Source organism: Manacus candei, unplaced genomic scaffold (assembly GCF_025592945.1).
Source record: "Manacus candei isolate 608988 ecotype Guabito, Panama unplaced genomic scaffold, ASM2559294v1 h1tg000007l, whole genome shotgun sequence".
Classification (NCBI taxonomy): Eukaryota; Metazoa; Chordata; class Aves; order Passeriformes; family Pipridae; genus Manacus; species Manacus candei.
This window is the reverse complement of record NW_026138055.1, coordinates 5,352,567-5,378,542: the sequence shown is the minus strand read 5'-3', so window position 1 is coordinate 5,378,542 and position 25,976 is coordinate 5,352,567. Positions and strand designations below refer to the sequence as shown.

The following is a 25,976-nucleotide window of genomic DNA, read 5'->3' as shown; positions in this document are numbered from 1 at the left end:
TCTTACCCTGTACAGAATTCATTGATATAAGCTAAAATACAGTGATTGGAAAAGGCATTTACAGTGGGAAGCAGAACGGAAAAATTCAAATTGGGGCCAACCAAGGGAGGAAAAAAAAAATCACCTGCCAATAAAATTGACACACAATGGGAATAATTGCAAGTCTGGGGAGAAAAAATGCATTCTCACTCTGTTCTCCACAGCATAGTATCTTCTCTTAGAGCAGAATGACTGAATTTATTGAGGTCATTCATCCCCTGGTAATTTGGCTACTGTAATATATCTCACAAGTGAGAGGGAAGCAGCCTGATGAGACAGCATGTGAGAATCCAGAGCACTGGGGGAGGAGGTTTATCCAAATTTATAGCCACCACTAAGGATGTGGCTTTATAATTCACAGTTACTCTCTCGCCGTTTAGCACTGAAAAAATCTATCCTGTTAATGGCCTCTTCTTAACATTCTGGTGCAAATTCAAATCTCAGTGATGTTGGTGTAAAATCCTCTGAGACTGATGGACTCAGTCTGGATTAAAATCATGACCTTCTCTATATTCAAAAGGTATTTTGGATGAGCTTGCTCCTAACACAAGCTGGCCTGGCATTCAATTTCCATGGGTGACAGAGGAGCTTCTGCTTTAACTCTGTTTCCTCTTGATTCCTGTGGGGACAACTTGTCTTACTGCCACACTAGACATCAGGATGACAAAATATTCTTGAGATTAAGAGATGTCACCTCTCCTAAGACCCAGACTAAGGTGCAAACACAACACAAATTAAATGAGATGGGATATCTATAAAAATGTCAGAGACAATAACAGAACTGATGGCAGAGATATTAATTTTTGCAGTGTTTAATGTAAGTTGCAAGAGTTTTTCAGCATCAAAAAAAGCCAATTTTTTTTTTGCCCCAGCTCGAGATATTTTTTCTAAAGTTGGAGTCAACAAGAGAAAAAAGATTAATAAAATGGATGTATAAGCCCTACAGAGCAGGCAGTCTTTGGGATTTAGAGGATGCTTAAGAATAGAAGATGAAAATAGAAGCCAATCAAGTGCAGATAAGTTGGATTTTACAGAATAAATCACTCAAAGTTTTCTTGTTACAAGTTTTGCCCAAAAATATCACAATACTTCCCCATTAAATCCACTTTTTTTTTTTTTAGTTGAAAAGGTCTATCTCTGGCATCAATTACACAGGAAGCCTGACAAAATTACAGTGGTGCTTTTTTGGTCTTAAAATATATATTTATTAAAGCTTTAATTTCCAGCCTGCACATCCCTCCTGCATGGTAACTTCTGTTTGATAAGATTGTAAGTATTAATTAAGTCATGCTAATGAGGACAGAAAGAAAGGGTTTTCCCAGCTCTCCCACTATATTTCAAGTATTGCCAGTGTCAGTTCTGTCTCGTATCTCCCTCCAGCTTTGCTGTCTCCTGTGTTTCTTCACAGGGGAAGGAGAGTTTAAAGCAGCAAGTCATAAATCACCAGACATCCTCGTTGTAACAGGATGATCCCTTGTTAGAAGAGGATTTCCCCTCGTCTTGTGAGTGGGAGTAATTGTTCTGTGGCTCCTGGTTTCTCTTTGAAGCACATGGGAGAGGAGCATCCTCTTTTGAAGCCCAGCTGTGTGACAGGACCAGCAGCAGAGGAGGGAGATGCTCAGTGGTGATGCTGGTCTGTGCCAGAGAAGTTGTGTGGGAGAGTTCCGACTGTCTAGCCTGTTGCTCCTCTCCTTGGATGTGACCACTGCAAAAAAAAAAAGCAAAAATACAGCCTGCAGTCTTCTGGAAAGGAGATTAAATATGACAAAAAAAATGGGAATGCAAGGCAAACATCTAGCCTTAAAACATGTGCCTCAGTTTCCCCAAAATTTCTAGGATAACAGTGTGATCTAATGAGCCATTAATCGTAGAATCATAGAACCACAGAATCACAGAATCATAGAACCACAGAATCATAGAATCACAGAATGGTTTGGGGTTGGAAGGGACTTTCAAGATCTCATTCCAACCCCCTGCCATGGGCAGGGACACTTTCCACTAGACCAGGTTGCTCCAACACGGCCTTGGACATTTCCAGGGACGGGGTAGCCACAGTTTCTCTGTGCCAGTGCCTCACCACTCTCACAGTAAAGAATTTCTTTCTAATATCTGGGCTAAACCTACTCTCCTTTGACTTAAAGCCATCACCCTTTTTCCTAGCAAACAAAAAAAACACAAGGTCTGGGTTAATCCTATCCTCTTCTCTTTGGTACCAGCATAATCACTACATTTTTCTTCATTTTTGACGTGTGTTGCTGCCTTGATTCTGTCTGTTCAGTTTGGGTTTGAGGCTCATTGGACCAGCTCCCACATCCCTTTAGAAAATTGTGATGTAACTGCCCTGTCAGGGCCCCAAGGCGCTGTCACACTACCGACACACATACACAAATTCCCTTTTTTTTTAAGTCGGTCTGGTAGTCTGAGGTTCAATTCCTTAATAAAAGAAGCATGGATGGCAGCAATGGCAGGGCAGAAAGCCCCATCCTTGTGGCAGGAAGCAGCACACGCTCTTCCTTTCAAAAACAAACAAGCAAAACTGCGGAGAAAGTTTCCCTCCCTCGGCAGCGTCCCTGGGCAGCAGTGGAACATTTGAGCCAGGTCTGTGGGGATTGCTGTCTCCAGCCCTGAGGGGTGGAAGTGCTCTGAGGACTTTCTGCTCTGTTTTTCCCTGTCCTGGCCAACTTCCTATGTATAGGATAAAAATAAACCCTGAGTCCTCCTCCTTCCGTCCACTTCATTAGAGACATCCCTCGGTGCAATAACAAAACAGGCCCGGAGGAAGCGACACAGACCGAAACACAAGAACGATAATTTTCCTAACACAAATAAGCAGGCAGAGGAACTCATCTGAGGAAACAAGTGAGTGAAGGCAAAGCCACAGATGAGCAAGCAATGGAGCCAAGAGCTATGCTTAGGCAACACAAGCCTGCCTCCAGCACGTCTCCCGAGACATCCCCGCCTGGGAAAGGTTGAGTGTGGACATCCCTGTAAGGGGCTGACCTCCCCTGAGCCCACATCCCATGAGCAGCCAGACCTGGAGTGATCCTCACCCCACTTAAGGGAAACTTAATGGGAAGAGTCTCCTTTTTCTCACTGTGGACCTGGACTGACCCTTAGCCAGCCCTTACTGTGTCTTACCCTGTGCTTCAGAAGCACCGGGAAAGACCACAAAACAGAGAGGCACAGGTTAACAGGAGGGATAGCAGTTCTCCAACTCCAGGAAAAAAGTGACTGGGCTCAGTTCACTCTATTATTTGCCATTTAGAGGCACTGACACTGCCATTCTTCAAAATAACCTCATCCCAAGTGTTTATTTATATAGAAATTCATCCTGGATATTCGCCATGAGTTGTAGATCTGTTTGAAAAGCTTCAATCATCAAATCAAGGAGAGGAAAACAAAAGCAGATCTCTCAGCTGGCCGGTCCCCACTGCAAAAAGGAAGCAAAGAAAACAAACCAGAGGCTGAATGTTTCTTGCTGTAAATGATCAGTGAATGTCTCTGAACACTAACTCAGTCCAAGGAAGCCAAGATCACTTTGTGAATGACTTGTTAGGTTAAAAAGAACCATATTCATAATAAATAGTCTTTGAAACCATTCTTTCATGCAAGCTCCATTTTCACAAAGTCGTTTTTATAGGTAAACAGCCAAGCCCTCACTACCCAGGAAGTTAATGGCAGAGATAAGGAGGAGACCCGAGGCTATGTCTCTTTTAGAAAATTAAACCCTGACTGTTCTCTAGCCCTGGAGGCCAACTGGCACAGAAATACCTGCATCCATTCATTAAACTCTCCCACTTTCCAAAACAGAGGAGCTATATCCAAACTGCCAACTGGGAATGGCCCCTGCCGTGCTGGTTGCCCAACGGTGCCTGGAAACTGTTTGGACAGATGCTGGTGAACCAAGGCCAAAAATATGCAAGGGACCAATCTGAGGACCAAAAGCAAATTAAAGCACCTGGGAATGCTCCTTTGAAACACGAAAAGTGTGGACATTGCCCAAGAGTTTGATCTCATGCCCTTGAAGCAGCATCACTGGACCTGTATCACTTAGCCAGAAAGCTTTACTCCTTCATTCATGCCTTGACTCCACGTATCCACCTTGGGGAGGAGTCGAGAAACTTGTTGGAACTTGGCAGGTCTGAAGGCTTCAGGGCCTCTTTCACATCTGTATTTTCCTTTACCAGTGTCCCTAGGACTGGAAAGGGACACTTGGGACATGAGTGTTTGCAGGTAGGGGTTCAAACCTCACCTGTGCTAGAAAGCAAAATTTATAGTGCTTGAAAACCACAAAAATTTAGGCACTGCTTCTGGGAACCTAAGTCTGATGTCTCATCCTTGTTAGCCAGCATGTCAACAGGCAACAAGGCTCATACTTCACCTTAAGGGTTCTCTTGGGGAACGTCTCAGTGGTACAATCACCTATTAACAGGGGAAAGAATGGGAGGGGACTCAAAACGCTTAACAGCTACACAGACATTTCCCAAAACGATCATTAACTTAAACCATTGAAAAGCCCCTCTAGGGCTGGCCAGGGCTTTGTGAGATCCCTTGTTTCCTCTGGCTTAATGAATTATGCAAGTCAAGAGGGGCTGGACAGAAAGGTGTGAATAAGAAGCTTACTAATTCCCCACAGTAATCACCTGCAAAAGTGTTTAGGAACAACATCTATCAGGCACTAAAAAAAGTAAGAAAAGGAACCTGCAGGAGTAAAATATCTACAGCTCCTCGGTAAGAGACAAGGGGAGACCTGAGCCAGGGAAGTGTCACCTTGACATGAGTCTACTCCAGGCACTGAGCACACAGCAGTCATCAAATTGCTCACTCGTGGTCCCAGGGTCTGCTCTGCTCATATGGCAGGCACCTGCACTTTGCTGGAAACTTTGCTGTGAGGGAGTCCCAGCTTCAAAGCCAGCCTTGTGATTTTCGGTTCCTGTGTGTGAGGAGGGTATTAATAAATGCTGTATTAATAGATCATCTGTTTACACGTTTCCTGTCTTAAATAAAGAAGATATTGGATCAACCCCCTTTCCCGTGTACCTTCTTGGATGTTTGCAGTGTGAGGAAAAGTCAAGACGGCAACAGCAGGAATGGACTTTGAAATCCAAATAAATAGAAACTCAGACCTTAATGAGAGGAGAGTTGGAAGACCAATTCATAGCTGAATTACAGAGCATGGATGGATAATTGCTCTTGAAACTGTCTGAATCCAAGCTCAAAATCGAATATTCATCCTTGCAGTTTATGGAAGTTGGGAATCAGAGCCAAGATCTGTTACTCTTCTGGTTTGGGTTAACACTCCTCCTAAGCCTTTTCAGTAGGGCAGGAAACCTTCATCCCTTCCCATTTTGATAAATGGGGCTCTTTCCTCATCATCCTCCACATGATATTTCCAGAGGAGAGGACATAAGCAGTATTTCAAGAACTGAATCCAGTAATGTCTCTACGGATGATGTTCTCATCTTTCTACAATCTACTGAAAAACTAGTGATCATTTTTTCCAATATCCTCTTTTAAGAAGTTTTGCATGAATAGGTTGAATAAGGATGGCATTGGCACTTTATTTCATCACCCAGCTTTTATCTGCAGTGTTTAACTCCTTCTACTGATGCTGCCTTTGCTTTAACAATTCACAGAACACTGCTGTGAATCATTTTTCATAAATATTGGAGTTGGTTGGAAAGTTTAAAATCATTTTTCATAGGAGAACACCCCAATTCCTAGTAAACAAAACACTACGGGAAAACATTGTTTTCAGTTCATTTCCTGACTCAACATATGCCAAAAATCAGAAATTATTGAAGTGCCATATTGTGACACAAAAGAAAAATTGAGGGTGTTGTTTTGAGAAAATTAGACTCAGTAAAGATAAAAAAAAATATATATTTGCTAAAAATAAAAGTTTTATAATTAATGGCATCAAACGTTTCATTTCATGCAAATCAACCTTTAAAATTGCTGCTCAGAGAAGCTGTGGCTGCCCCATCCGTGGAAGTGTTCAAGGCCAGGTTGAATGGAGCTCTGAGCAACCTGGTCTAATGGAAGGTGTCTCTGCCCATGGTAGGAAGTTTGGAACTAGATGATCTTTAGGGACCCTTCCAAGTCAAACCATACCATGATTCTATGACAATATGAATTTTAGCGTATCAAGGTTCAGGGTTTTTTTTTTAAATCTTGGGTGCTTTTATCTGTGTTAGGGGACTGTACTGCAGAATGTCAAATATTGTAACAGAACAGCAAAATTACTTTCTGCCCAGCTGTAACATAGACCTACTTCAGAGCCATGCTACCAACTTTGCTTTTAAGTACACTTCATTGGAAAGCACAGAGAAGGCTTCAAGGGAGAGAAAAAGTGGTCTCAGAGAAAATAAATCTGTTTAGCTGGCATTTGGCAGTGCAATCAGTGCTGTCTCACATCGAGGGAAACTGCAAGTGTCATAGCACGCTGACTTTGGGGGGTTATTGCTATGCCTTGCCAGGAGGTTCAGCATCTTTTGAAGTCAGCCAGATTTCTCTAATGCAGTGAAATTCATCACCAATCACAGATATGCGTGTCCTGCCGGAATCTTTGATCTTCAACTTCTCTATCCATTTTGCTCTCTCTGTTCATTGGTCACAATGAGTTATGGCAGCTGTATCCTACATATTGTCCAAAGCTCTTTAGACGTCCAGCACATCATGGAAAGTTCCCAGGAAAGCTCCCTAGTTGAAAAGTAACAACTCTGCAACATAACTCTCAGCGCCATGTGCAGTCATTCATCAACAACACTTCTTCTGTGGAAACCCATGGACAGATCAGTTACAGAGCAGAGCTGTAATGTGACCTGCCAGATAGATGGAGATCCCCACGGAGAATTCACTGACTGCACAAAAGAGAATAGAAACTCCTCTAGTGTTTCTGCAAAGAGGAAGAGCACAGCGCTTGGATTAGTCTGGGCTGAGCATAAGAGAGTCCCTCTCCACTCCACACCACTCTGTTGCATAACCAGAGCTCCTAGAAATAAATGAGAAACAAAATTAAATAAAAGTATTTTTAAAAAGGAGCTATTATCCTTTGGGAATATTAAAAGAAATAATTTACGCATGACTGCTCCGTGCCTTAGCTTTGGCTGTTTAATCACTCTTAGTGCTGTGCTAACAAGAGGCTGCTTTTAACAGGAAAGCCCAGCCAGGATACAGCCTGAAATAACACCCAAGACCAACCTTTTGTTTTATTTCTGCATTTTCTGCCCAGAGATTTTTTTCACCTGAAAAATTATGCCATTGTATTGAAGTACTGCCTAATTTTATTGTAAGTCTTCATTTTAGATGAATTTTCTACTTTTTTTTTAATATACTACTTTTACTTTTTAATTTCACAATGTCACATATTGAATTCTAACAGGTTTAGCCTGTGGTGTGGCTGTGATCATAGAATCATAGAATGGTTTGAGTTGGGAAGGAGCTGAAACATCATCTTGTTCCACCCCCACTGCCATAGGCAGGGACACCTTCCACTATACCAGATTGCTCAAAGCCCCGTACAACCTGGCCTTGAACACTTCCAGGGATGAGGCAGCCACAGTTTCTCTGGGTAACCTGCACCAGGGCCTCACCACCCTCATAGGGAACAATTTCTTCCTAATATTTAAACCACCCTCCTTCAGCTCAAGGTTATGCCCAAGTCTACTTGGTGAGGAGATGCTTGCATACACGGTATGTATTACTTTGCATAGCATTCTCCACCACATTAGACATAACATGCATGTAGGAGAATCTGACATAATATTATTGCAAATCCATCCAAATATTCCATACTATCTCCCATACAACCCAAAACTTGTCATCAACAGACCTAGGCACATTCCCACACAAGAACATAACATGTCATGTTCTAGGAATAACACCGCTAACCGAACTAAAACCTAAAACCGCCAATTTTCGCATAAAATCCCCCTCAATACGAGGAACGCCACAGGACCTAGAATCCATGGTCCATGGACCACTCACCACTTAACCTTGCTCTATGTACCAACCAAGAAGTGCTGGGTTATTTATTAGTCGTACTCCTCACGAGAAACCAGCAACCCGGCGTTAGTAATGTTTATCATGTCCAGCTTCAGGTGTATTCTTTCCCTCTCCACCAATAACCCACTCTCATAACTTGCTCTTTGTCGCCTCTGGTTCCTCGGTCAGGGCCATAACTTGCTTAATTTTCCTAAACTTGCGCTCCGTTACTAATGGTTGGGGATGCTCGGCCAATTTGGACCTCGTGATCGCGGCATCTTCCCTCTTCTAAACTTTTGGTTTTTTTTTTTTTGGGTAGATCTCAATAAGCCCTTCAGAGTGCTCCGCCAGGGGGCTCCCATATATGGTTGACATGTACCCCTTATGGTCGGCGAGCGGTTTTCTCACTTTCGCGTGAAAATTAATGATATGGTTTCCAAGTGTGCTATTCGGTCTCATAATTGATGTACTGATGCACCGTCACGTGCTGTTGGCTTGGTTTTTCCATTACGTCTCTCATCAAGTTGCAGTTTAATTAATGCACGCCAGACATGATTTTTGTCGTCAATTTCACAAAAAATTGCAAAAAATTGCAAAAATTTTGCCATTTTTTGCAATGATCTAGGGACTTTCCCTCTAATCGTAAATAATTTTTGTTTTTTAAACTTTTAACAAAAATTTCAAATTTTATAAACTTTCCATTCCCCTAATTTTCCAATTAAAACATTTGTATTCCAATTAAAACATGAGTGCGAGGGGCATGTTGAGAAATGTAGGACTTCTTTCTAACTTACTTTTGTCCTTCTCATAACTTTCCAGCCAGGAAGTTGAACATGCAGAAGTTGAACATGCAGAAGGAAAACTTAGTTCATGTATCTTGTAGAGCATTTTGAAGGGAACATTGTGATATTAAGATTGGTTAATGCAATGTACTTAGATTACAAAAGGCTTAAAAAAGAAACTGAGATCTCATCTTTCCCACTTAATAACTGAGTAAAAAGACACAGAATTAAGAGTCAGCTTATGTAATAGAGGGGGGTCACATGAAGTTCCACGCAGATGAGTGTTGTTCAACATATTCAGAAAAGCTGGGAAACAGTGACTCATGAAATAACAGAGTTTGGAGATTATAGGATCTCATTAGGATCTCATGACACTGAGTGATACTCATTGTTGATGAGATCTCATGGCACTGAAAGAAATCCAGTGTTGATAGATGCAAAGTAATGAATATGGGATAAAAATAACTCTAATTATATATATGTCACAATACCTTTAATTAGCTATCACTGGGGTTTGTGGATAGTTCTCTGAAAACATTAACCCCGTGCTCAATAAGCACCAAAAAGGCTGATAAAGCACAATGGATTATTAGAAAAAGAACAGAGAAAAAACAGAAAACCTCATTATCTCATAGTAGAAATCTGTGTTTATTCCTGTCTGTCCTGACTAAGTCATGCCTTGTAGGCAGACTTCCTTGGAAGAGTTCAATGAATTGGGAATTGTGCATAGAAAGAAGTGAATGCACTGTCTCCCTGTTCAGTTCTGCCTCTCTTCTGCTCCGGAGAACGGGGTTCCCTGGACACTGTTCCGGACCAAGACTGGGCAAAGGCACCAGAAACACCGGGAATTTTTAGGATGTTGATTCTGATGCCCTCCTCTCCCACACCTCTTGTTACCAGTAACCTTTGCAGGACACATTCCTATGCCATGAAACTTATGTTGTGTTAGAATTTCTCTTGTCTTAGGACCACAGTATGCACCAATCACTCCACAGGACACAACAGAAAAAGTGACAAAATTTTGTGGTACTGGATGTTATTATCCAGCAGACTGCCTGACCACTAAGGACCACTCTCTCCCAAAGCTGACTAGTTTCTTGAGAAAGCAGAATATTTTATAAAATGAAGAGCAGGTAAATAATAGAACAGGATTCCAGAGCCTGAGGGTAGAGCTTTGTAAAGCGGAAATGTGAGATTTAAAAAGAAAACCATGAATGGGGAAAGTTGCCGAAAACTTTTTCCAGGTGATAGAACTAGTGGAAAGCATATAAAGACTTTCATATAAACAGAAATGTTCACAAAAATGTTCACTGTTTTTCCTATTGCCTTCATAGAAATCTTTTCCCCCCATAGATAAAAATATCAAGATTTATCAAATTAGCACATTTCTTCCATTCTGCTCCTTGTCATGATTCACCTTTACATTGAATACAGTAGACACTGAGGACTTGTTAATGTAAAAATATCTTCAATAAAGAATTTTGCTGACATGGGGTATAGACAAATTTTCTCTTCATCCAGTTAATCACGCAGCTCTTGGGCCCAGACAAGGAAGACTGTACATATGTGTAAAACTTGAGTTTCTGCTTCCAACAAGTTTTGTGCTGGATTTGCTGTATTTCCAGAGATTTATGTTAAATGCATCAGGACTGTGTTAAAATCTAGGAGCAAAAGATGCTGCAAAAAAGGTACATTCCTAAAAATCTTTAACATATGGTGTGAGACAGAGAGAGAATAGGAGAGGGGGAATATATCAGAGCTCTCTATGCAACAAGGATTGAGCAAAAATGAAAGGGATGGTCTCTCAGGGATGCTTTAATCCATTCAGGGATGAATGCCAGGATCAGAATTAACACTTGTGAGATCGTCTTTGGCGATCCTGAGCTCAGATTCATCTGCTAGTTTAACACCAACATTCTCAGTGAAATAAATTCCTTTTGCTGTTCTTCACAAACGAGTTTGTCTGTTCTGAAATACTGTGTCATTAGCATATTTGAACTCCTCACTAATAAGTTCCTTTTCAAGATCATTTGTGAATCTGTTGCCATCACATGTGTCCATGGTACTTACTGGTTACCCTCTTCCCCAGTGAAAACTCACACAATTTCTTCGTATTCATTATCCATTTCTCCTAACATTATCCATTCAAGGATCTTTGACTGATTTATTTCCTGAAAGCTTTGGGTTGAGAAGGGCCTCAGGTTCTCACTGAGGTGGTTCATTCTCTGCTGTTGCTTGCCCAGAGCAGAACTGAGCAGTCTTGCCTTATATTTCCTCTGGGGGTCTATGCTGAAAGTGGAAAAGCTTGGCACTTAGCTTAAGCAGAGCCAAGCTTTAATTCCTGATGTCATTGGTAGACCAAGGCACAAAAGACAATCAGACAGGACAACTCTTCAAAGGTGCTTGGTGACATGTAGCTCTTTCCATCCCAAACACATTGAAGTTAAGGTCATGGTGATGTTCATAATCACTCCCTGTCCAGAAGCAAAACACCTGCAGTTCCTGTAGGCAGTGTCTTAATGAAGCCTTTACCTGGGGCAAGAGACAACCCCCATTTGCAAACATGGTCTGTATTTTTTGTTCCTGAACCTGTGCTTTCACATTCAGCTCATTTGGAGCATTTTCCCTAAACTGACCTGGTTTATCAAGTGAGTTATTGGTCATACTCCTACTTACTCTTAGTTAGCCCTCCACTGATCCTCTAACACATTTTCTTAGTAATGATGCAAAATTTATTTCTTGAGCTCACTGACAGAAATGCTGAATGTATCAAAACTAGGAGCCCTCCCTCAGAGCCTCAGTGGATGCCCCATAGAGTGAGGATTCTCAATTAGTGACCCCTTTCTAGCACTGTCCCTCTCCCAGTCCCAAAGGCACTCTCTCTAGGCTCTACTGATATTACACTGTGCTAATCTTAAATCAGGACTTCAGTCCTGTACCCTCAGGAACACACCCATTCTAGCTCTGCTTTGGCATTGATTTATTTCTGCCTACTCCCAATTCCCCTCTCTGCCTCTATTGCCTTAAAGTCTTGCAGTTCTTACCCAAAATCAATATTCTCCTGCCCTTCCCCCACAGTGATGACATATACACAGATGAAGCTGGATCTTATTTGCAGTCACATCCCTTTATAATGTGCAAGATTTGACACTGATGCCTGCAGGAAGGCCAGTTTATACTACTGGAAAAGCAAAAAAAGGCTGTAGTATAAATGCACATCAGGTCCTAGAGCTCTTTTGCTTCAGGTTTTATTAAAGTCAAGTGAGTTGGAGATGTGGGAACTGCTAACTTTTTTCGCTGGGGAGCATTGTTAGTGACCTGCACAAGAAGCCAGAAAACTGTTATTGCTTGAAATGTAAAATTAAAGAAAAAAATATTGCTCTCTTTCTCATTTCCCTGAACTGGACCACATGCTTCCCTGGAGGAAAATCATTGTTGAAAAAATGTCGACTGCAAAATTTTCTGTTAATCTGAACATTCCTCTCTTGCTCTGAGCTGCGGGATGCAGGCAGAATCCTGTTCCATCTGTTCTGGAGTGACCTGTGCAAGCTGCAGGCAGGGCCCTGCTGGAGATGATGGATGGCCTAGCACGTGTCCCTTACTGCTGTAGGATTGCACTGGAAGGACAAGTTGCACCAGAGAGTAAAAACAGTGCCCAGGATCACATGGTCAGCCTGGTGCTGCCAGAGGGGTCACACTGAATCCCAGTGTCCACCCCTGGTGGCAGCAGTTCCACTGGTGAGGTGTGACCACAAAGCTCATAGCCACTTGGGAACTCTGGGAGCTCTCCTTGATTTGAGCAGATTGTGGCCTTATGAGCTTTCTTATGCCAGATTGAAGCACAATGGGGAAAAAACCACTCTAACTCCACATATAAAATGATGGGGTTGGATTTGGCCATTACCATTACGAAATGAGATCACAAAATTAACCCCACTGGACAGGTCAGATGGCTGCTGAATTCTTAGTAACAGTCAGAAAAGTAAATTGAATGTTAGGAATTATTAGGAGTAGAAAAACGTTATTACCTGACTCTGTTGTAACAGTAACACAAATACACGGAAACACCTGTATCTTGAATACTATGTGCAGTTCTCAAATAGATTATAACAGATGAGAGTATCACAACAAGAAGGATCTCAGAGCATGAGGAATCTTCAAACTTCAGCAACTGAGGGCAGATTTTTACAGTTGTATAAAACGAATGAAGTGGGGAAAGTGAGTGGGATCAATTGTTCCCTGTCTATTCCAGTGCAAAAATGAGGAAATATCAAAGTTAGCAGTTGGTAAAACCAAAAGAAATAATTTTTTTTTTAGAGGACACACAGCTAAGCTGCAGGACCTGCCAATAGAATGCTGAAAATTCACATCAAGGAGAGACTGGACAATTTGATGGAAAAGTAATCCCTTTTCCTTTACTGAAAAAAAGAAAAAAAGACAGTAGCTTCTTAAGCCATAAATTGTTGGAATTTGGAAGAGCAACCTGGGGAAGTGTCAGTATGTGCATCTGCTGTGCTTGGTCTCTGCCAGACCATGTTCCTCTAGTTACTCCTTCAAAAGAGGAACATTTGTACTCCAACACCTCCACAGCCCAGTGCGTCTCCCTGACACGGGAGATGAGGTTTAGTGCCCTCAAGTCCAGGTTTTCCACGTTCAAGGTAACTGCTTTGCCCCTTAAAACTTCTGTCCCAAAGGGGGGCACCGATCTCATCTTTAACTGTTCTGGTCTTCTCCAGCAGAGCACAGAAATCCCACTGCTCAAAGCTGGCGTGGTGCCATGTGCCAGAACAGGCACTTCTGAGCATATGTTTGACTGGAGCTTTGAAGGAACTCCAAGACAAACTCAGAGATGCCTTCAACGTTAGATGCCAAAGAACCAACCCACTTGGAGGGATATTCCACCCCAAGAGCCCAAGCTGTTGAGTTCGGTGACAAGGAGACTGAAAGAGATGACATGATTGTAGCACATTAATATCTCTGAGGGAAGAAATACCAGATATTACAGGGCTTTGTAGCTGAAAATAGAAAAACACAACAAGACCTGAAAGCCAGGGAAATTCCAATTAGAAATAAGGTACACATTTCTAACAGGGATTGTGGTTAACCACTGGAACAACCTACCAAAGGGAAGTGGTGGATTCTCCATCTCTTAACCTCTCCAAACCAAAAGAGGATGTCTTCCTGAAACATAATATACCATGCTCAATGCAGGAGATCTGGGTGTGATTCAAGGGCTCCAAAACTCAGGTTAAATTACTTAATTGTCCTTTCAAACCTTTATCTTCACCAGTTTTAACTTCTGCAGAAGTCTTTTGCACACAGAGGAACTACAGAATGAGTTGAGGGCACTGAGGTATGGACAGGACTAGGTTTAAGACCCCTTCTCCTCTAGGTAACTCCCCCTAAAAATATTTCAAAGTGGAGCTCTTGAAGACCAACCTATCAAAAAGTAAATGCAATAAAACACTAGAACATTACACTGGCAAATCAATTTATAGAAGTTATATAGAAACACAGTTAATATTCCTCTAATACCCACAGCTCCAGAGCCATTTGTCCCCAACACTTTTACAGAGGCCTGGAGAACTGCAATTTCATGTGCTGTATTAACTTCCAGTGCAAATGGGAAAAAATAGAGATGCTTTATACATGGCCAGGAAACCACTTCCCACCTCTTGCTTTCATCCCACTAACCAACACAAGTGCCTTCCCTCAAGAGTGCAGTGCCACAACTTACTCCTTCTCTGTCTCCTTATATATTTCACTGCACTTGGGTTTTTCCACTGCAGATGTCACCACAAAACATGTAGCCACCACCTTTCAAACCACACCAGAGCAGCACCACCTAAGACTACCTCTTGTGCTCGCCTTAAAGAAGGCTTCATGCTGTTTAGGCTAAAGGATTTAGTGGAATTATATCTATAGTTAAGATCTGTGATGAATTATGCAGTCCTGGTATCTGCAGATGAATCACACCAATGGAACACAAGGATGTGGTGTCAGAGTCAAGCCTGGAAATGGAAAATGCATACTCCAGCATTTTAAAGGTTTAGTGTAGCCAAGATTTCAGAATTTCAAGTATTTTTTTTTTATATATATATCTTTGTTTAAGCCTGGATTTGGGGAGGGGATTGGTTATGGTATTTAGATTATTATTTTTGCTGTAACAGGATTATTCTTTTCAGTAACTGTTAAGTCACCACAAGCTTGTTGCCTTTTCTGTGCAGGAATCAGCTAAGCATCACAGACAGGGAAATATTATTATAACCATTTTACAGCCCATTTTGGCCAAGAATGGGACCGAGAATGCTGACTCTCAGTCACCTGCTTTCACAAGTAAGCTAATATATGAGGTAGAAAGCTAATAAATGAAGGCACTGTGTACATTAACCTTCATATAATAGTACTTATCCTGTGCTTGTGTTATATGCAGGAGGTCAGATGAGATGAACAGAGCAGTCCCTTCTGGCCACAAAGCCAATGAACCTATTTTTAACATGAGGCAACATTCAATAACCTGCATCAGCTTTGATTAACTGTTCTGCAAGACTGAAAGCAACACAAGCAGAACTAACGTGCACAGTGGGCAAAAAAGACTTCAAAAGTACAGCTCATGGTGGCAAGTTTTTACTGCAGAAATACTGGATGGGAACCTTGGCTGTACAGGTCCTGCTGATCCTGTTGGAGTAGTTCATCATGTCCCCTGACCATTTTGGCTTGGGCTCTTACAGAAAGGCAGAGACAACTGGGCACTGTAGCTTCCTTCAAGGCTCCAGCTAACCCCAGCCTCTACCTCTTAAATACATAAATACACACATATATATAAGCAAATACTATATATGAGCTGCTGTGAGGCAACTAACTTTTTTAAACTTGCAAACAAACTTAGTATAAGGTCTCTAAAACAGCTCTGCTTTTTCTGGTATTGATTTTGCTTATTTTGAAGTTAAGCGTGTCCATAAATATGCTCTATGGTCCCTTGAGGTAAGTCTCATAAGGTATTTAAAAAGGAAAAAAAAGGATGAGGAGGAATTTTTTGGCAGCAATTACCATCTCAGATAACCTGCCTGGGGTTGGGAAAGTGTGCCAGCAATATGCTCAGAAATAGCTTTCATTTGGGCTGTTTATTTTCATATGCTTTGTCTGACACTTTACTGCTGTGGCGGGGTACTTAACTGTCAGCTTCCATTAAACGCTTTGTCAGTTGTTTCCACTCCAGGCAGAAACCAAAATTATTATCTCCCATTATTCGTTAAAGTCAACCCACTGGCAGGAAGCAAGCAGGATGACAAAGGAAATCATCCTTGTGCCAAATGGTGAGATTTCCTCAGGCTCCTTTGCTCCAGTGCTTCTCTGGTTCCTTGTCCCTTCTTTTCTTGACTGCCCCAGTCATCTGATTTGTTTCTGTCAAATAAGTGAGGGACTTGAGGGCAGCTGTTCCCCTTTAAAGCAAAGCTGGGGGGACCAAACTCCTCTGCAGCATGATTGGGATTGGGATATTCTGGAAGAGAATAATGTGTTTGCTTCAAATTAATTTGGACTGTCATGGCATAATCATATGGACGAGTATCCCTTTCTATGGCAAGATAGAGTATGAAATATGAATGGGATGCTAATAAAATGGCTTTGGGAGTATCTATTACATGATTTCTTGTTTTGTTGTTTTAGGGTGTGTGGATGATTTAATTTTTAAAATGATTTAAACCAAGTTTTCCAAGTTTTGACATATAAAGAGAAGAGGGTTAAGCAATTTCAGAAAAGGCAAAACGTCATTTCAGGTCAAGCAAAACATTTTAAGATGACCCAGACAGATCCTCCTCCTTCCAAATTTGGTCCCATCCAACCCAATGCCGCCGTCCCCACAACACTTCAGTTCACCCTTTGAACCAGAGAATCCATTACATTCATTTCTCTAATTATGGTCTGGTTTCTTTTAATAAGCAGATGTGGAACAGTGTAATCGTAGCCCCAGGCTACTGAAATGGTGGACTCCAGCCTAGATCTGGACCTCACATAAATATGCCCCATGCCTTGCCAAGGTCCCAGACATGACATCTCCCACATTCATGAAGGAGATCCCAAGTTTTTTACCACTCTTTTTGGTGGTGTGCACCACCAAGCTGGCCCAGCACAGGTGAAGCCAGTGAACAGCTCCTTGCTGCCTATCCCCTGGTAAGAATTAGCAGATTTCAATAAAACTACTCACTGGAGCTTTATTAAAAAAGTGCGTTTTGCTCAAGATTGCAACGAGCTCACTTCCAGTTCAACAAAACCCCCCTCAAACAAACCCAAACGTTCCTCAACAGAGGATCTCTATTGCAGTTCTTCTTCCCAAAGAAAAACATTCAGTCTTAACATATTTGTTCCCACTCATGCTACTGGGGTTTTCAATGAAAGTCTTGAAGCTGTGCAAGCAGCTCATAAAAGGGAGCCCCTTTCTGATTCAAGTGTGCCCTCCTGTTCAGATTTTGGGAAACGGGATGATTAATTGATTTCCATCATCAGACTCCCCATAAGTCACAAGCCAAGCTGCTATTTAAAGTTTCCATTGACAAAGATTTCATTATAAGAAGCCATAATTTTTATCCAGCGCTGTGCAAACTTTTTTAGTCTTCAACCTGAATTAGGCCCATATGTTACAGAAAAACACAGTGAGGGCAAGTTGTGGGGGTGAAGTGGTGAGGGGAAGGGAAAGGAGTAACTGCTCTATCTCAGTGGCTGAATAAACTTCCACCCACATCACAGCATAAAGGGGCTCTGAATTGGTCGTCTTAACCCTTATCTAAACAAAATAAATCAAAAATACAATTTTCCGACTGACGCTGAAGGATTTGCTTTCTTAGCCAAAAAGCAATTTTAAACTCCCTTGCTGAGTAATCTTTGCCCAGATACTGAACTCCACTGAGAGTTCCTGGAGTCCAAGGTGGTATTGCTGAATTCTCCTCCCTGTGTCCTGCTGCTGGGATAGGAACATCCTTAAACAGCACCTGCCACAGGATGCAGATGAAACCACAGCTAGGTGTTGTAAGTAAACCTGATGACTGGGAGACCCTTCCCCCAGAGGGCTTGACAAGGCAGTTCAAAAGGCAGCAAAAATGGGAGAGAGGCAATACTGCAATCCTTATTTCACAGAGTCAAACAGGCAAGGTGTATGCTGGCAAACAGAAGTTTACTGTTAATAAAACTGTGAGCTCCAGAATCTGCCAAGACCATCTGCATTGTTTAAGATGATAACATGGTCTGTGGTCATGAGCAAGGGTTGCTAGTGATAACAATTTTGTTGTGGCCACCCTTTTGAACTGGCTTTAGCAGGGAAAGGATGGACATAAGAGTGCAAAGCACATTCAACCTGACCAGTTTTATTTAGCTGCATAGACAGAGTCTTCAGCAGAGCAGAGGCTTCATCTGCCTTGTAGCTCCATATCAGAGACTCCCCTGGATGATAAATGTATCACAAAAAGACCTCTCCCCTTCTGTCACGTGTGCTTGAGTTCCTCATAAATGTCAGATCTCTTGTTGCCTAATGGGATGGGAATCCTTTAGGTGACTGGGGAGCAGCAAGATCACTGTGAGGATGAACCAGAAGTACCAAGGTGGTAGTTTAAGAAGTTTGCACTAAGCTGTGTGACTGTGTGATATGGCTAAGCCAAAAATTCCTGTATATGGAAGTAGGAGCTGATAAGTCTCAGTCTCTCATTCTCTATGATCTGCAATATGGCCTTTAAAAAAAACAGGGATAAACAGTATCAACCTGCCTAAAATGTTCTCTGAGAGAAGTAAACAGAACCTGACATACAAGTGCTATCTAGTAATGCTTGGGAGAGCCAGCCAAATATCACATTTACAACATGGATTTTTCCAGCATGACAGAACTACGGCAACAGCACAAGTCGTGTTAAGATCTGGAAGGGGCAAATTTCCTCAGACAAAGAAAAAGATTTAGCAGTCATTGAACACAAACAGAAATTTTTCTTTTCTGCCTTTTAAATTATAAATTTAATCAGAGTTCCAGGGCTTTCCTTATTTTCTTTCCTTATAGCTGAGCCCAGGCTGGCTGGAAACCCTGTTCCTTTGGATAAAGTCAGGCAAATTGAACAACAGAAGAGCAGAGAGTTTGGGGCACCCTCAGAATTTCAGAGAGCATGAAAGGTAGAGAAATTACATCCTTCACACACAGGTTTTGATAAGAAACTTTTGGATTATGCCTTTCAGGCTTCAGACAGAGAAGTAAATCCACACAGTCCAAGCCAGAAGAAACTACCCAACATAGACCCTCAAAGACCCTCTACTCCTCTTGCTGTGACTGCATTGCCTTGTGCTCAGGTAGACCATTCTTTTCAGGATGACCCACAGCATGATTAAAAAGAATAATCACCCACTTGCATCCACAGTTGTTGCTACTGATTAATCACCCCTACAGTTAAAAATTTGGCCATTGTTTCTTGTTAGGATACGAGTTTGGGTGCAGCTTTTGCTACCAACTCTTGTTATGTCTCTGTGTAGTTGACCAGGAGATCTTTGCTATTGCTGTTTATCCCCATGAAGATAATTCATCTGGCATAAGCAAATCACCTCACAACCTTGCTTTTCACAAACTTAGCAGACAAAGATCTTTTAAGTCTTCCACTGTAGCATGTTTTCTCTGACCCTTAAATTATTTTTGTACCACTTTGTGCACCTTAAAACCAAATGTGTGCCTGAAATGGGATCTCCTGTCTCATAGCAAGGCACAAGCTGCTGTGCAGATCTATAACTTGGGAGTATTCAGCCCCAGGAGCCAGTTCATACCTCATCTCATGGTTCAGATGTGGATCTGTACTCTCTTGATCATGTTGACATAGGAATTGTGCATTTCTCCAACTTTCCTTCAGGTTTCTCCTGAGTTGTAGTTCATGGGTAGTTTCCTCTAAAGGCACACCTGAGCCCAAAGTTCAGCAGCCTGACCTCAGCAGACTCCGTGGTGATGTCCAAGTCTTGGGAATTGCAGTCAGTCAGTAGCAAGAGGTGAATTCAGCCAACCCTTTCAATGCTGGGGGTTGACCTTACAGGACAAATCTCCACGGAGCTGTTTTTGCGTCTCCGGTGCTGGCACACAGACATGTAATGAAGTATATGCCCTTCCCTATGGGACACTCCTCCATGAGTTCATTCCTGGCTTAGTTGGAGAAGCTGGATTTTACATTATTAGGTATTGAGTTGCAACATGAAATTACCAAAATGTAAAACATGGGAAAACATACTGTAAATCACTTATTGGCAGGTCTCTCACCTCTTTACAAGTGCACAACTGGATACATATGAGTCTTTTGGAATTTCCAAATTAGAGCCCAGAAGACCTTCCTGAAGAAAGGTATTTTCTGCTGGCACCAAAACAATTTTATCTGAGTTAAACAACAGAGTTAATGTTTTAGCATTCACACGGCCGTTTGCAGGCTACAAATCCAAACTTAATTTCACCTCCTTCTTGCACTGTAGCTCTATTATTATTGCTTTTTTTAATGAATGTTATTATTCTTGTAACTCTCCTGCTTTGGCTTTTCAAAAGCAATATACAGAGACCCAAGGGACTGACAGTGAGAATGCAGAACCTTTCACATTCAGGTGAAAACACTGATATCTTTAATGGCCTTATCAGGAAGGGAATTTACGTAAACAGAGTAAACGTGTTCTTACTACTGTGACCTCCAGCTCTTTTGTCCCCACTGCCTGTGACCCTCAATTTGTGGTGACAAAGGATGCTCTGATATGAGCAAGGGGTGATTTTGTGGTTAAGGAACTAAACTGAGAATCAGACTTTTGGGATTTATTCCAGGCTCTGCCACAGACTGCCTGTATGCAAGTCACTTAATCCTTCTCTGCCTCTGAGGGAATATATAAAAATATTTTCTTCTGTCATTCTTGTCTCCAAGGCCAGAAAGATCCCCTACACTGGAAGTGTCCAAGGCCAGGTTGGATGGGGCTTGGAGCAATCTAGACTAGTGCAAGGTGTCCCTGCCAATGGCAGGGAGGTGAAACAAGATGAACTTTCAGGTCCATTTCAACCCAAACTATTCTGTGATTGTATGAAAGATTTGTCAGCTGAGCCACAGAACAGCTGAGCATAGACTCTCTTACATAGTTATGTTTGAGTGTCCGAGGGATTGGGTCATGCCTTTGGTTAGCTCAGGCTTTCAGATGGGCAGAGAAGAGGCATATTTCTTGTTTCAGTATTTGTCCAAGATGTGTTACTGTGCTTTTCTGTGAAGACTGGGTCACAAATGTAAGGGTAGTTCCTGAGAAAAATGAGGATCAAATGACTGATCCCAAAATGCACCTTGACCTGTGGTCCCACCATTACAGCTGGTGATTAAAGAGTTCAGGGAAGCTCCACCAAGAGCCAGAAGTTCACAGGCACACAATAAGCAGGCTTTCACCCTAAACCAAAATAACTCCATCTGCAGGAATTTCACTCACCAATTCAGACAGTAGGTCATGGCAGGACACACTTCAATGTTCACCTGAGGTAAGGAGTGAAAGTGTCACCAGGAAAGCCTCCCAAAAGCCAGAGTACAGTTTACCCTTTCATGCAGCTCAGAACAGAGAAGACACAAGAGATTTGTCAAATGCAAGTTCTGCCATGTGTGGAGACAGGGTTTGAACACCACCCTCCACCCCCCTCCACATACATACACTACAAGGGTCTGTGTTGGTAAGGGCACTTCACAGCCCACGGGAAGGAGATGGAACTAGAGCCTCCCACATCTTCATTTATCTGCACACCAGTTTAATTTTTCTCTGCTTCATTTACTCTTAGAATTTGGAGAGTTGGTGGCATGCAACCTGGGCATGAATTTTTCTTATAGTCCCATTTTCTGCTCTCTGTGTGCCAAAGATCCATCCCCCACTTTTTCTTTAGGGAGGAACTGGTTTACATGGCACCCAGAGAAGGAGGTGGGGCTGCAGAATAACAGTGAACACAACCTGACAGATATCCATTATCACAAACTGCACCTTCCAATTCTGACCATCCCCAATAGTTACTGACTTCAAACCACTAGATTTATTTAAAGAAAAAGGGTTATTTAATATAAAAGGAGTTACCAAATACCTGCATAGATCTGGCTGCTTTCTTGCTGCTGCTACAACCAGTTATTTTCTCCCTGAGAGAGACACGTCTGCTGGCCTTGCAGAGAGCACATCACATCCTCTGGATTAGCAGGTCTTTCCATGGATAACTTGATGTGAGGCTGGTGTCCCACAGGAGCTCCCAGATCACAGCACTCACTATGGAGAACACTGCACTTTAGTGCTCAACTTGGATGATGCTTCGAGAGATAAAATACAAAGTTATCCATAAACCATCAAATGTTTCAGACCTTTCAGAACACTATTTGCTGATTCCCTCGGAAATTTATTAGCTCTACCAATATTTTCTTTTTTAGCTTTGTAAAGCAAGCTCCAAGTCAGCTAGTACTGACTATGCAGAGCCCTGAAACCACATGTTTATTTTCCTAAGTTATAAAAAGTTTATAAGGGTAGCTGGTATCCTTATGGGCCACTGTACAGTGATTTGCTACTGCATTCCACACTGGTACAGAAGAGCTTTGTGTTCTATACCAGAGGGAAATCCTTGTGATACAGCTGTCCAGCAGCCAACGAGAGTACAGACACCTTCAAAAATATAACCCTGATAAAAAAAAAAAAAATTAATATCTGAAAAGGCAGAAAACATCCCTGCTGAGAAAAATCAGTTTGAATAACTGATGACTCTGGGCAGCGCAAGATCTGTACTGTGATACCCCAGAGAACATCAACACAGTCCTCTCACCTCAGACATAGTTCTTTTTTTCAACTAGATCACCATTCCTACCTGAAAATGCTGTATGGTCACAATAATTTTTGAAAGTCCAATGCAATAGCTGCCTTGTCTTTTTGCAGTTAACATTTAGCCCCAGGCTCTCAGCTTTCACAACTTCATATGTCGCTTCATTGACATGAAGAGGCTTTGGTCAATTTACACTGGAGAATGGAGAGACTGTTATCCATTTATCTCTTAAAATAGTGAGTACACAGCTGCACAACATGAAGAATTAGGTCAGTATGTTGCTATGTCTGTCCTGGAAGGAGAAATTCAGAGCAAATAAGGTAGATTTCAGGAGAGAGCCTGGAATGTGTGAAAAGTTAGCAAAACTGACATAGACTCAATAGCAAAAATAAGTAATTTTGCAAATCCCTAAACCACAATGGTTGGATTAGGGCCCTTGTCATACAATTCTTGGGCATGTGAACAATCCCTTTTTCACTTGACTTCATTTCATTAGTTTCTCTCAGCTACATAAATACTCGTACTCTCAATGGGACTACTCACATCAATAAAGTTCCTCAAGCGAGCAGGGATTGCAACCCAATTTTAGTGGAACAAACCCAACCTCTGACTTTGATTGCATCCCTCACTTTTCCAAAAAAACTTCATTTCCAGCAAGAGCGAGCCCACAATCCCTGTGGAGCTTGCTTTCGCCACTTCCAAGCACAATCCCAGTTATTTGTCTTGTCAAATACAAAGGCAAACAGGGCTCTTCTGAACTCCCCAACTTCACCTTCCTTCGTAAAAACACTGCTGGGCCTCGAACAGGCCAATTTGGATGTTTTTGAGAACTCCTGGGCTTTGCTCTGCTCTAATTGATAGATCCCTGGTGGGGTTATCCTGCTCACGTTGAATCCCAACATGCCTCTGCCAGCCAGCAACCTCTGAAAGTCAAAATACTGCTCAGTGTAATATCATGAGTAATGACAGTAGTATCAAAGCAGCAATTACTCAGCTGTAAATTGTTTTCTGATTAAGCTTGTAGTCTTTTTTTTAGTCTTTGACATTGTTGCACGGGGTTGACTGTGATTAATTCACTTATAGTCAATAGAAATGTCATGGAAAATTGCCCCTTTACCTATCAGTTCCTATCATAATTTGCAGTTTAAGGTTTGCTGCAAGGGAGACAGGATGGGCAGTGCTGGAATGAGAAGTGCATTGAACTGCTGGAGAAAGTAGCAAAACAGACCCCAGCTGGCAGCCACCACTATGGGGATCCCTAAGTATAAAGAGCAGATATTGAGTTGGATGCTTTCTGTATATTTTTCAAGCAGGTTTTTAGTTAGTTCCATTCTGCCAAAAGCATAGGAGGAATTTCTCTTTTTCCTCCAATTCTCCCTGATCATCCAAAAATACACATGAAGAGCTGAACAGAGGAAGAAGCAGAATTGAAATCAATAAATCGACTTGCTGGCCTCGTATGTCAGTATTTATCATCTTATCCAAGAATATACAATAAAATCAGCACATCTAAACTCAGCCATTTCCTCTCACGATTGTGAAAACTCTGCTGACATGCATTGCTTCCACAAATACCCACCAGATGTGGCACATTTCAGGTAAAGGCTTCAGTGGGAGGCATGAGCTCTTCATTTAGTGTGCTCTCTTCCCCTCAAGGTGGAAGAAAAGAAGTGGGAAGACAATGAAGAAGATGAAGCAAAATCAACTCCTTCCCCTCCCTTTCTATTATTTTCAAAGACTACAAAGTATCTCCAAAGAGCTTTACAAAGACTGTCATAGAAAATAAACACACAAAGGTATTTCTGTCCCAGAGTTATCAGCCACAAACCAGTAAATAAATCCTTACTCCTACAAAGTGAAACAAATTGAGAGACCTGATCTCTTAAGTGCAGTTATGTTGCACCAAATACAGGTTGCTGCAAGTAATATCAAGGTCTGCAAAGGGCAAGAAAATTAGACTTGGTAAAGTAGAATAGACTTGGATGGATTGGGTTTGGGTTTTTTTTTTTAAATTGTTTATTAAGTACAGTGACAGGAATATATAAAACTTTTTTATGGAACAAAAGGACAAGGACACCGGGAGTAGTGGGAACCCCGACCCACTGATTCCCTCAACAGGACTTGAATCCAGCACTGAAGCAATGGCAAGGACATATTTTATCCAGAGCTAGGAGACAGAAACCATCTGCGGGGCAAGAAAATTCTGGTAACATCCAAACCAACTTGCTCTCCAAGATCCTGTGTGTGTACAGGCTTGTTGAACACGAGCACATGAATGTTAAGATTGTGTTTTCTGGGGAAAGGCAGAAACCTTTTACATTGTAATATAAATGTAATGAAATGTAATATAATACATAAAAATGTGAAACTAGTCTGATGTGACTTTCTTGCACAGAACAGCATCTTACCATTCATACATTCAGATACATATGCAGTATATATATATTCACATGCATAAACATGCTGTATTATTTAACTTAAAGCATAAACATGTGCTTAAGAGAGACAAGTCTGACAGCCCAGAGACCTAATCTTTCCATTAGCAGTCTTCCATCTCTATTACCTTGTCTCACTGGATTTCCTTCTGTGTCCCAGGGAGAATGGCTTTTGTAGCAGAACAAGCAGAAGAACACTCAGATTTACATAAACACTGTGCTTGATGTTCCAAGATGCAACCACACCATCAGCCAAGGGATGGTTTTCTCATACAGGAGGAATCTCAGCTGTAATCATCAGCCTTTTCACAACAGAGTCCTGCAAGTCTTTTACTTCCTTCACTTGCAATTTGCCCAGCTCAGAGATTTACATGAAAGGGTCGAACTAAATATTGACCTTCATGTGGAAGTGTGTTGCATGATCTGGAATATCAAAGGGTATCTCTGGAGTACAACAATTTTGGTCATGGCAAAAGGATGAAATCCTTTTTTCCAGCCAAAATGCCATCTATGAGAAGGTCATGTAAGTTGTTTATCACTATGATTTCTTGTTCTTCATCCCATTTACGTCAAGTGTCTTCAGGACAATTAATATAAGCAGTGCTTTTAGCATTTTAGGAAGTGCTATGCTAACTAATACAGGGGTCCCATTAGTGGATTCTGCTCCACTGAGTTTCAGTGTTAAGACTGAAAACTGAATTGCACTGTCAGGACTAAAATTAGATCATCAGCCTTGACTATCAGGAGTTAGTAGATTGCTTAAAAGGAGCAGAATGGGGTGCCAGCTGTAGATTAGTAATCCAGTAATTCAGGAACAAAGTGAGAACTGGAAGTGAGATGTGGGTTATCTGAAATGACAAATACTGCAAATAATAAAAATACTTCTCTTTAGCCACATGGGTGAAAAGAGAACAATGACAGAATCATAGA

At 41.7% G+C, this 25,976-nt stretch overlaps 1 long non-coding RNA gene across 1 annotated transcript; it reads right to left on the bottom strand.

Annotated features, from left to right (window-relative positions):
• Positions 1 to 850: 850 nt before the first annotated feature.
• LOC127481979 (uncharacterized) lies at positions 851 to 23,692 on the bottom strand. Its single transcript, XR_007908391.1, has 4 exons — positions 22,615 to 23,692; positions 21,895 to 22,111; positions 21,261 to 21,376; positions 851 to 1,744 (listed from the first exon to the last, which is right to left on the bottom strand). It is a non-coding gene; the product is annotated as an uncharacterized LOC127481979 (long non-coding RNA).
• Between the last annotated feature and the right edge of the window lie 2,284 nt (positions 23,693 to 25,976).